The sequence below is a fragment of the Amblyraja radiata genome, chromosome 40 (assembly GCF_010909765.2).
Source record: "Amblyraja radiata isolate CabotCenter1 chromosome 40, sAmbRad1.1.pri, whole genome shotgun sequence".
Lineage (NCBI taxonomy): Eukaryota > Metazoa > Chordata > Chondrichthyes > Rajiformes > Rajidae > Amblyraja > Amblyraja radiata.
Window position 1 is genome coordinate 6,567,698 of NC_045995.1, and position 12,284 is coordinate 6,579,981.

A 12,284-nucleotide genomic window follows, 5' to 3' on the forward strand; every position below is an offset into this window, starting at 1 on the left:
GAATTATTGGACAGAAGTTTAGGGGTAACATGCGGGGGGACTTCTTTACTCAGAGAGTGGTAGCTGTGTGGAATGAGCTTCCAGTGGAAGTGGTGGAGGCAGGTTCCATTTTATCATTTAAAAATAAATTGGATAGGTATATCGATGGGAAAGGAATGGAGGGTTATGGTCTGAATGCAGGTAGATGGGGCTAAGGGAAATAAATGTTTGGCACGGACTTGTATTGACGAGATGGCCTGTTTCCATGCTGTAATTGTTATATGGTGTATATGGTTATATGGTTTATATTAATCAGTTTCGCACTGATATGACCGCCTCATGCTAGAAATATCTGTGGCAATCGTTCTTCTGCCGCCAGCCAGCGTCTCTCATTCCCATAGGGTGAAAATGTCTTCGGGAGTTTCGAAAGACAAGCAGATAGACTTCCAAATGGAATTTTCATTCAAATACATTTATTTTCGAAATTACATTGCTGTCTTATTAAACCTAGTTTCTAAATCTAAAGTTGCTCTATCGCATAAATATAGCATTTGATTAAACATTTTAATATTAAGATATTGCGTCTACTCCTCTCCTTCCTCCTCTGCCCTTTCGAGTTCGGTGGAATCCAGGGCCACCTCTTGGTAGTCCTTCTCCAGCGACGCCATGTCCTCCCTCGCGTCCCGGAACCCTCCTTCCTCCAGCCCCACGTACTAGTGGACAAAGGCCCGCTTCGCGTACATCTTGTCGAACTTCAGGTCCAGGCCATGGCGATGGCGATGGCGGTGGTGTTGCTCAGCATGCAGAGGTCGCGCTGCACATTGGCCAGGTCGCCCCCAGGCACCACCGTCGGGGGCTGATAGTTGATGCCCACCTGCGGGGAGTAGGGAAAGTGTAGGCATTAATTTCACTTCCTGGGCCCATGTGAACAATCGAGTTCCACCCAAGCCCTTCGCAGTGTGAACCCCGTGTTTTTGGGTGAACTGCAAAGCCTCTGTTCCCCGGGCGAGGGCGCTGGAAAGGGAAATGTGTCAATTACGAGATTATCTGAATTTTTTACTTCTTCCCCTATCAGAAGCACAATGTTACATGGAGTATTTTTACAGACCGATTACCGGATAGCAAGAGATACTTCGGCCCACCGTCTCCATGACTCCCTACACATCTACCGACTCTCTTCCATCCCCTGCGCCCGCATTAGGACAGGATGTCTCCGGCAAATGTTAGGACCCGGTGAGAACGTTCCCATTGGGTGACTACATAGTGTTGGGGTGTTGAGTAATGAGGGCACAGTGGTGACAGAGGGGGAGGTACTTGTTCAATTATTGTCGATGAAAGCAGTGACATCTATCTAACATTTCTAGATTTGCGGTTTACCTGAGGTCTTGGACAAACACAGCCAATGCCCCCCCCCCCCCCCCTCCACCGGCTATACATGATTTTGTCTCAAACCCTTCACTAACCTTGAACCCGGTCGGGCACCAGTCCACGAACTGGATGCTGCGCTTGCTCTTGATGGTGGCAATGGCGGCGTTGACGTCCTTGGGGACCACGTCCCCGCGGTACAACATGCAACACGCCACGTACTTGCCCTGGTGGGGGTCGCACTTCACCATCTGGTTGGCCGGCTCGAAGTAGGCGTTGGTGATTTCGGGGACCGTCGTTTGCTCGTGGTAAGCCTTCTCGGCCGAGATCAGGGCGCGTAGGTGGCGAGCGGGAAGTGGATGCGCGGGTAGGGGACCAGGTTGGTTTGGAACTCAGTCAGGTCCACGTTGAGGGCGCCGTCGAAGCGCAGCGAGGCGGTGATGGACGACACGATCTGCGCGATAACGCGGTTGAGGTTGGTGTAGGTGGGGCGCTCGATGTCAAGGTTCCGCCGGCACACGTCGTAAATGGCCTCGTTGTCCACCATGAAGGCGCAGTCGGAGTGCTCCAGGGTGCAGTGGGTGACCAGCACCGCGTTGTAGGGCTCGACCACGGCGGTGGAGTTCTGCGGCGCTGGGTAGACGGAAAACTCCAGCTTGGATTTCTTGCCGTAGTCGACGGAGAGTCTCTCGATGAGGAGGGAGGTGAAGCCCGAGCCGGTGCCGCCGCCGAAACTGTGGAAGATCAGGAACCCCTGCAGTCCGGTGCATTGGTCAGGCTGTGGGGGAAACGCGGACATTGTTAATGGAAAACCGCATATTACGTTCGTGAGTTTCCTAGTTACCATTACGGTTGGGCAAAAGTGGGTGGCTTTGGGGAGAACGAATGGAATTGTTCTTTCACTTCCACAAAACTTTACATAGAAAGCAAGATGGCAGTCAGATCTCGTCCCATTTCTCTGCATTGGGCCCGACCCAACTGTCGAAATGACTTTCGTAACTCTCGGTGTAATTGACATCCCACGAGTGAACGCGAAGGCCTTAAGTTTGCTCTGACGTGTAAATAAAGTTCAGGTTAGGCCTCATTCGGTGTGTACAATGAATTTCCGGTTGCCGTCTTCGGTGGCTTGGACGAAGTTGCAGAAGAGGATTACTAGAAAGAATGCTGCACCAATTAGAGGGCATTACAATACAATATAATACAATACGTTTCTATTCGTCACCATGCACATCAAGTGCAAGTGAAATGAATTTGCCAGCAGCGGTACAATGAAAAAGAACACACTAAAACACAATAACAATTTAACACAAACAGCCACCACAGCATTCATCACTGTGGTGGAAGGCACACAATTTGGGCAGTCCTCCTCCATTTTCCCCCGTGGTCGGGACCTCAACCCTCCGCAGCGGTCGCTGCGGGCGACCAGATGAATGAAAGTCAAGGTAAGTCCTGAATCGGTGCCTCCTCCACTGGAGACCGCGGCTTCAGGTTGGTGTAGGCCGCACGCCAGCGGTCGGTGATTTAATGTTCGCGTCGCAGCCAGAAGCACCGCAGCCGCAGGGCCGGCAGTCGAAGTAGAAGCTCCCCTCCAGGGATCCCCAGCGAAGGACTCCGCTCCCGATGGTAAGTCCATGCCGCTCCCGCGGTAGAAGTTGGCCGCGGGACGGCAGTCGGAGTGGAAGCTTTTCCCTCTCCCGGGTCCCCAGCGAGGGATCCCAGGCTGCAGACGTCGCGCTAGCCGGAGCTCTGCAGTACCGCGGCCCCAGGTTGCCACGGAGCGTTCCGCTCCGGCGAGCCCCAGCGAGGGCTCGCCCGCTCCACGCCGAGAGTCCGCGCCGAGAGTTCGCGCTGCGCCCGCAGCTGAAGACCCGGGCGCGTCTCCGGGAAAGGCCGCCCGATCCTCGTTGTAGGGCCACGGGGGAGGCGACATGGAAAAAGTCGCCTCTCCGTGGAGTAGGCGACCAAAACGGTTTCCCCCTTACCCCCCCCCCCCCCCCACACACACACACACATACACACACACCACACCCACACAAGACACACAAAGAAACATTAAAAACATACATTTAAACACACTAAAACAATTATAAAAGTTGAAAATAAAACGGAAACGCTACAAGCAGGGCTGCCGGCTTGCAGCGCCCCCCCCCCCCCCCCCCCCCCCCACCGACACTAGCACTACACTATTAACACTATTATCTCTCAGGCATAGCCCCGCCAGAGAGCAGAAGAGCAGGAGCCAGCTTGAAGGAGCACTAGCGGCAGACAACAGAGGAACTACATCCAATGCTTGGCCTGACACTATTTCCGAGCCGACGAGTGTCGAGGTAAAGTTGTCTTCACTGTGCGACGCCGCTTGAGGCTGGCATTACAACAAGTTCAGCACGAGTTTCCATTTGGGGTGATAGAATATCCACTCTACCTCCCTCAAACACCATGGGACTAACGGCAAGCAAGTAACTCCCGCCTGGTGCACACACAAGTTGGGCCAGATGGAAATGCCTCAATCGATTGAGAACTGGTGTTGGCAGAGCCAAAGTGCCTCTAAACAAGTAGGAGTATAACTCCAAGTATGTCACCTCCGAATGTGGTAATGAACCGCAAAGAACGGAACACGTACTGAAATGGCATCAACTGGATAACCGATGCACAGCTGCCGTTCTCGCTGCCTGTAATGAAGATGCCGAGAAGTGTGTTCATCTCTGACTGAACAATATCTAATCTTGTCTTGTGGACTGGATAAGAAGAAGCTCTCAGGAGAGGTCGGACAAATGTGAACTATGTTCTCTGCAACATGGAAGGTCGAGAGAAGATGTGATAGCTGCATTAAAAATATGAAAGGCAGGGGTTGGAAACCTTTTGCAGAACCCATTTCCCATGTTGGAAATGTCAAGGTAGAAGGGTTATGGTTTCAAGGTATGGCCAGAGCACAATAGAAATACTCAGGGTGCTCCCGGACAGGAAGCTCCCTGGCGTGCGGTGATAATGAAGGAAATGTGTGAAATTCTATTGCGAATCAACTTACCACCTTCCGGATGCGGTCCAGGACTAAGTCCACGATCTCCTTGCCGATGGAGCAGTGGCCTCTGGCGCAGTTATTGGCCGCGTCCTTCTTGCCGGTGATGAGCTGCTCCGGTTGGAAGAGCTGCCGGTAGGTGCCGGTCCGCACCTCATCTGTAGGGGGACGGTAGCAGAAAGTAGTGAATTAACTTGCGCGACGCATACGACCCTCCACGAATGTCAGGGTAGGATTTGTGATAATGCAGAACATATCAGTATTATTCCTCCTGCCGCCTTACCAATTACCGTGGGCTCCAGATCGACGAACACGGCTCGTGGGACGTGCTTGCCCGCCCCCGTCTCGCTGAAGAAGGTGTTAAAGGAGTCGTCGCCGCCCACGATGGTCTTGTCGCTGGGCACCTGTCCATCCGGCTGGATCCCGTGCTCCAGGCAATGCAGCTCCCAGCAAGCGTTGCCGATCTGGCACCCGGCCTGGCCGATGTGGATTGAAATACATTCCCGCTGGAGGCGAAGAGAAACACAAGACGATAATATTTACAAATACAGGTTATTGACACCAGAGGGACTGGGACGTAACAGATGACGGATCACATATCCCTTCACAATTGTAATATATATTTTCGGAGATCTGTTACAATTGACACCCCGTCCGCCAATAAATGCACACGTATAAACAACAAAACACACGATGAATATTTGTGGAAGACGCCATCGATTAGGGCAAGGTACAGCTGCGGATGAGGAACTAATGTGTCCTTGTTCTACTTTGATGTCATCTCGGTTAGCGACACCTCCTCCCAATGTGTGAATGGAACATCCGGTCAACAGATAGAACCGGACGTGAAAGGTGATTTGTGAGGCTATGTAGCCATCGCCTTCCACCAATCAGATGCCCGGCTCGATGGAACGCGGCGGCGCTGGGGGTTCTGTCACGTGGGCTCACCATCCTCTCTCTCTGTTGTCGCGGCGGTCGATGGCGGATGTCGCCACTCGCCCTACTTATATCGCGGCCCCGCTGAGCAAGAATGGCCTCTGATTGGCCTCGCGGGACAATTGACCCGCGGTTGCTCGGTGACATTGTAGTAAACAAAACCCGGCTGATTGTCCTCGGTTATATTCGTCACAAGTGAACTGAGGAATAGCACTTAGCAACGAGCAGATGCAGTTTGTCTACCTCCCATCAGCCAACATCTGCCAGCCACCAACCCCTCTCCCAACACGCCCTACTGCATCCAAAGCAGAGGGTGGGGTCACATGGCACTGAAACTGGCCTTTCGGCCCTCTCCTCTTATCCTGACTATCGCACCCACGTTATTCCCATGCGCGCGCATTCCCTCTTCTTCCCTCTAACGTCGGGCAGAAGATGCAATGAGACCTGGGCGTCATGGTACACCAGTCATTGAAAGTTGACATGTAGGTGCAGCAGGCAGTGAAGAAAGCGAATGGTATGTCAGCATTCATAGCAAAAGGATTTGAGTATGCGAGCAGGGAGGTTCTACTGCAGTTGTACAGGGTCTTGGTGAGATAACACCTGGAGTATGGCGTACAATTGTGGTCTCCTAATCTGAGAAAATACATTCTTGCCATAGATGGAGTACAGAGAAGGTTCACCAGACCAGATTCCTGGGATGGCAGGACTTTCATATGAATAAAGACTGGATAGATTCGGCTTGTACTCGCTAGAATTTAGAAGATTGAGGGGAGATCTTATAGAAACTTACACAATTCTTAAGGGGTTGGACAGGCTAGATGCAGGAAGATTGTTCCCGATGTTGGGGAAGTCCAGAACGAGGGGTCACAGTTTAAGGATAAAGATGAAGTTTTTTAGGACCGAGATGAGAAAAACATTTTTCGCACAGAATCTGTGAATCTGTGGAATTTTCTGCCACAGAAGGTAGTTGAGGCCAGTTCATTGGCTATATTTAAGAAGGAGTTAGATGTGGCCCTTGTGGCTGAAGGGATCAGCGGGCATTGAGAGAATGCAGGTACAGGATACTGAGTTGGATGATCAGCCATGATCATATTGAATGGCGGTGCAGGCTCGAAGGGCCGAATGGCCTACTCCTGCACCTATTTCTATGTTTCTATGTTTCTATGATCGGATCCGGTATGGTACTTTATTGGTCACATGTACCGAGGTACAGTGAAATTGATGTTTGTATACTGTTCAGTACATGTATCACACGTGTCAATATCAAATCAATACAACTACGACGGGGTACATTTTTTATTATCAACCCTGTCTCCGTCTCTTATCATATGTCCACCGCTATCGTCTCCCCCCCCCCCCCCCCCCTTAACTTACGCGCTCTGTGGATATCAAACTCCGTCTTTCCGGTCTTTCCCCCCTCATTAAAACATTCCATTCCAGGCAACATCCTGACGAGTCTACTCTACATCCTTTCCAGTGCAGGCACGTCCTCCCTATCATTTGGACACCAGAATCTTAAACCCGCTGGAGACCCACACATGAGACATCCAGACATGATTCCCCGGCAATCAGGCCCCACGTGTCACGTCATTAAGTGGTGGGAGAAGCAGGGACTGTAAACTCCCTGTCCCACTTTGGAAACTTGAACGGAAACCTCTGCAGACTTTGCGCCGCACCCAAGGTTTCCGTGGGGTTCCCGGTGATTGCATGTGGTTGCCGGCGGTTGCAGGTAGTGGAAGCAGGTAGGGAGACTGACAAAACCTCCGGGAACCTATGGGAACCGCACGGAAAGCTTCGGTGGGGCACAAAGTATCCAGGGGTCTCCGTTCAGGTTTCCTAAGTGGGACTGGGGCATTACATAATTTAAGAAGTGTGAGGTCGAGCGCTCGATTAGCTGGGTAAGAGAAGGCAACGGAACGACTTCATGGAGTCGTCCAACTGTACATCACGTAAGCAGGCTCTTCGGCCCACCTTGTCCATGCCGATCAGGTTATATTACTGTGCTAGTTCCACCTGCCTGTATTTATCCCATATCCCTCGCAACCTTTACAGCTCATATATCTGTCCAAATGTTTAAAAAAACAATCTTACCTCCAACCGCTCCATTCGCTTCTTCCGGCAGCTCGTTCACTCTTGCACTCCCCTTTAAGTGAGAAATTGCCCTTCACTAATCTCGCTCCTCTAACCGGAAGACTATACCCTCTAACTTGTGAATCCTCTATCGCGAAAAAACAATGGGTAACTGTATCCACATCCACCGTGATCGAATACACCACAATAATGCCATTCCTTAAATAGGATAAACCTCCCAGACTTTGTCATATCTCCCTATAACCGAGGAGAGCAGATCCGAATCACAGACGTGGCAGGATGTAGGATTAGCAAATGGCCCGACTACTTCACGCGCGGCTTGGACACAATGTGTTCGATAACTCGCTAAGTCCGGATTTTTTAATCAAACGATACATCACTTATTGGCATTTGTTTTCCATGCCAATAAGGGATGACCTCTAGTCCTAGACTGCCCCACTTGTGGAAACGTCCTCTCCACTTCGACCCTCTCCAAGCCTTGTGTTTCGCTGAAGATTTTAATCTGTATATTTCAGAGCGGAAATGTCAATGACAAAAATACTCAAATAATTGGTTTTAAGGCAGAGTTAGATAGATTATTGATTCGTACCGGTGTCAGGGGTTACGACAGGCAGTTCTTTACTTATATTTGTGTGTTTGCGTTAACCGACCCGTTAGGCTGCAGCAAGGAATAATTTAATTGTTCCGTTGCCCGTGCATAGGACCATTAAACACACTTGGTTCGTGTTCTACAACTCTTGTCGTCCCCCACGTGGATCGTGCTATTGCATTGTTATTTCTTAAACACCACCGAGTCAGTCGCATCTTTAGAAAGGCCTAAAACATCAATGGCCAGATGACGAGAAAGTGGGACGCAAAAAGTATGTCGACTCGTCCGCTTTAGCGCCATTATCAGCATACGGTATTTGGCAACTTCCATCTACACAAGCTTCTGAAAATATGGCTGGTATAATATGTACCAAAGCAGGATCCTGCAGCAGTCAATGGAAGCGTCTTTAGGGAGTCAGCAGTATCCAGCGATCTGCCCTCTACACTCTCATTTGTGAAGCAGAGCATCGACCCAAAATATCAACAATTCCTTTTCGTCGGTTATGCTGCTCAATTTGCTGAATTCCTCCAGCCGTTTGAGGAAGGGCTTTATTGCTATTGAGGGACGCAACGTAGGTTTACAAGGTTAATTCCCGGGATGGCGGGACTGTCATGTGCAGAGAAAATGGAGCGGCTGGGCTTGTATACTCTGAAGTTCATTGAAACATAGAAACATAGAAAATAGGTGCAGTAGTAGGCCATTCGGCCCTTCGAGCCTGCACCGCCATTAAATATGATCATGGCTGATCATCCAACTCACTATCATGTACATGCCTTCTCTCCATACCCCCTGATCCTTTTAGCCACAAGGGCCACATCTAACTCCCTCTTAAATATAGCCAATGAACTGGCCTCAACATCCGTCTGTGGCAGAGAGTTCCAGAGATTCACCACTCTCTGTGTGAAAAAATGTTTCTCTCATCTCGGTCCTAAAGGATTTCCCCTCTATCCTCAAACTGTGACCCCCTGTTCTGGACTTCCCCAACATCGGGAACAGTCTTCCTGCATCTTGCCTGTCCAACACCTTAAGAATTGTGTAAGTTTTTTAAAGATTCCCCCTCATTCTCCTAGATTCTAGCGAGTACAAGCCGAGTCTATCCAGTCTTCCTTCATATGAAAGTCCTGACATCCCAGGAGTCAATCTGGTGAACCTTCTCTGTACTATGGCAAGAATGTCTTTCCTCAGATTTGGAGACCAAAGCTGTACGCAATACTCCAGGTGTGGTTTCACCAAGACCCTGTACAACTGCAGTAGAACCTTCCTGCTCCTATACTCAAATCCTTTTGCTGTGAATGCTAACATACCATTGCCTTTCTTGACTGCCTGCTGCACCTGCATGCCTACTTTCAATGACTGGTGTACCATGACACCCAGGTCTCGTTGCATCTCCCCTTTTCCTAATCGGCCACCATTTAGATAATAATCTATTTCCCTGTTTTTGCCATCAAAGTGGATAACCTCACATTTATCCACATTATACTGCATCTGCCATGCATTTGCCCACTCACCCAGCCTATCCAAGCCACCTTGCAGCCTCGTAGCATCCTCCACACAGCTAACACTGCCCCCCAGCTTCGTGTCAACCGCAAACTTGGAGATGTTGCATTAAATTCCCTCGTCCAAATCATTAATATATATTGTAAATAGCTGGGGTCCCAGCACTGCGTCTTGCGGTACCCACTAGTCACTGCCTGCCATTCTGAAAAGGACCCGTTTACTCCTACTATTTGCTTCCTGTTTGTCAGCCAGTTCTCTATCGATATCAATACTCAACCCCCAATACCGTGTGCTTTAAGTTTGTATAATAATCTCTTATGTGGGACCATCGAAATCCTTCTGAAAGTCCAGATATATCACATCCACTGGTTCTCCCATAACCACTCTACTAATTACATCCTCGAAAATGTCTATAAGATTCGTCAGACATGATTTACCTTTAGTTGACTTTGTCCAATGATTTCACCACTTTCCAAATGTGCTGCTATCCCATCTTTAATAACTTACTAGCAGTTTCCTCACTGCCGATGTTAGACTAACTGATCTGTAATTCCCCGTTTTCTCTCTCCCTTCCTTTTTAAAAAGTGGGGTTACATTAGCTACCCTCCAATTTTCAGGAACTACTCCGGAATCTAAAGAGTTTTGAAAATGTATCACTAATGCATCCACTATTTCTGGGGCTACTTCCCAAGTACTCTGGGATGCAGCCCATCTGGCCCTGGGCATTTATCGGCCTTTAATCCATTCAATGTATCTAACACCACTTCCCGGCCAACCTGGATTTCACCCAGTTCCTCCATCTCATTTGACCCGCGGTCCCCTGCTATTTAAAGCAGATTATTTATGTCTTCCTCAGTGAAGACGGAACCAAAGTAGTTATTTAATTGGTCTGCCATGTCCTTGTTCCCCATGAAATTCACCTGCTTCTGACTGATGAGATCAGTCATTGATCACATTGAAACATATGTTTTTAAAGGTTTGGACACGCTAGAGGCAAGAAACATGTTCCCGATGTTGGGGGAGTCCAAAACCAGGGGCCATAGTTTATGTATAAGGGGAAAGTCATTTAGAACGGAGACGAGGAAACACTTTTTCTCACAGAGAATTGTGAGTCTGTGGAATTCCCGGATTTTTTTCCCGAATTGGACATGGGTTTTTATCCGGTTTTTTGCCTCCCCCAGGAGATCACGAGGTTCTTGGGGTGGAGAGGGGTGATAGCGGTATAAAGGGGAGGGTAGTGTCTTGTGTTCTGTGTCTTGTGTCTACTGTTTGTGGGTAAGTGTGTCTGTTTAGTGTTCAGCCATGAGCGAATGGCGGTGCGGGCTCGACGGACCTGGTGGACTACTCTCGCACCTACTTTCTATGTTTCTATGTTAATTCTCTGCCGGTGGAGGCCGGTTCTCTGGATAGTTTCAAGAGAGAGCTAGATAGGGATCTTACAGATAGTGGAGTCAGGGGATATCGGGAGAAGGCAGGAACGGGGCATTGATTGGGCATGATCAGCCATGGTCACATTGAATGGAGGTATTGGCTCGATGAGCCGAATGACCTACTGAACGTCCTTGCTGAACATTCTCATGGGATGAATTCAGTGCGTTGGGTTGCTGAGTAGGGAGGGCACAGTGGTGAGAGAGGGGGGGGGTTACTTGTTCAATTATTGTCGATGAACACAGTGACCAATTTAACATTTCTAGATGCGCCGTTTACCTGAGGTAGAGGGCATATACAGCCAATGTCCCTCCTCCACCGGGTACACACAGTTTTGTCTCAACCCCTTCACTAACCATGAATCCGGTCGGACACCAGTTCACGAACTGGATGCTGCGTTTGCTCTTGATGGTGGCGATGGCGGCGTTGACGCACGTCCCCGCGGCATACATGCCCTTGCGGGGATCGCACTTCACCATCTGGTTGGCCGGCTCGAAGCAGGAGTTGGTGATTTCTGCTACCGTTAATTTGTCGTGGTTAGCCTTCTCGGCCGATATCAGGGTCGCGTAGGTGGCGAGCGGAAAGTGGACATGCGGGCAGGGGACCAGGTTGGTTTGGAACTCAGTCAGGTCCACGTTGAGGGCGCCGTTGAAGCGCAGCGGGTCTGCACTTGGTCTAGTGATAATTAAAAATTATGTTACATTGTGAATTCTTGTGGGAATTTTATTTGGACACATAGGCTATTTAGAAATGTTAATCTATTCTTAAGAAATTGATAGATGTTTAGATCTAGTAATTGCATTGTGTAATTAGCTACAATTAGGTATCTAATTATATACTTTAATTTCAGGTATTTTTATTTTATTTTAATTTTTTTATTTTATTAGAAGTAAGTACCTAATATAAAGTGCCTAATATATATTTTCATAATACATTTTATGTACAACTTCTTTTTTTTTAATTACATTGAAAAAAGATTAGAATAAGAAAAATAAGTTATCTAAGGATAAAGGATGTGAAATATATAGTGTGTGAAGAAAGAAAACGAGTAAATGAAGAAAGTTGAGAAAGAGAAAATAGAAAAAAGATAATAAAATAAAAAAACCATATAACCATATAACAATTACAGCACGGAAACAGTCCATCTCGGTCCTACAAGTCCGTGCCGAACAACTGTTTTCCCTTAGTCCCACCTGCCTGCACTCATACCATAACCCTCCATTCCCTTCTCATCCATATGCCTATCCAATTTATTTTTAAATGATACCAACGAACCTGCTACTTGTATCAACTTATGCCGCCCCGTCGGATCCTTGATGGTAACTTCAAAGTATCCATTACCCGGGAAGTCCTGGATGCAATAGATGGCCTTGGCCTCGAATC

General features: G+C 48.7%; 1 pseudogene; it reads right to left on the reverse strand.

The window, feature by feature from the left end:
• Window positions 1–563: 563 nt before the first annotated feature.
• LOC116967576 lies at window positions 564–7,276 on the reverse strand (annotated as a pseudogene).
• Window positions 7,277–12,284: the final 5,008 nt, after the last annotated feature.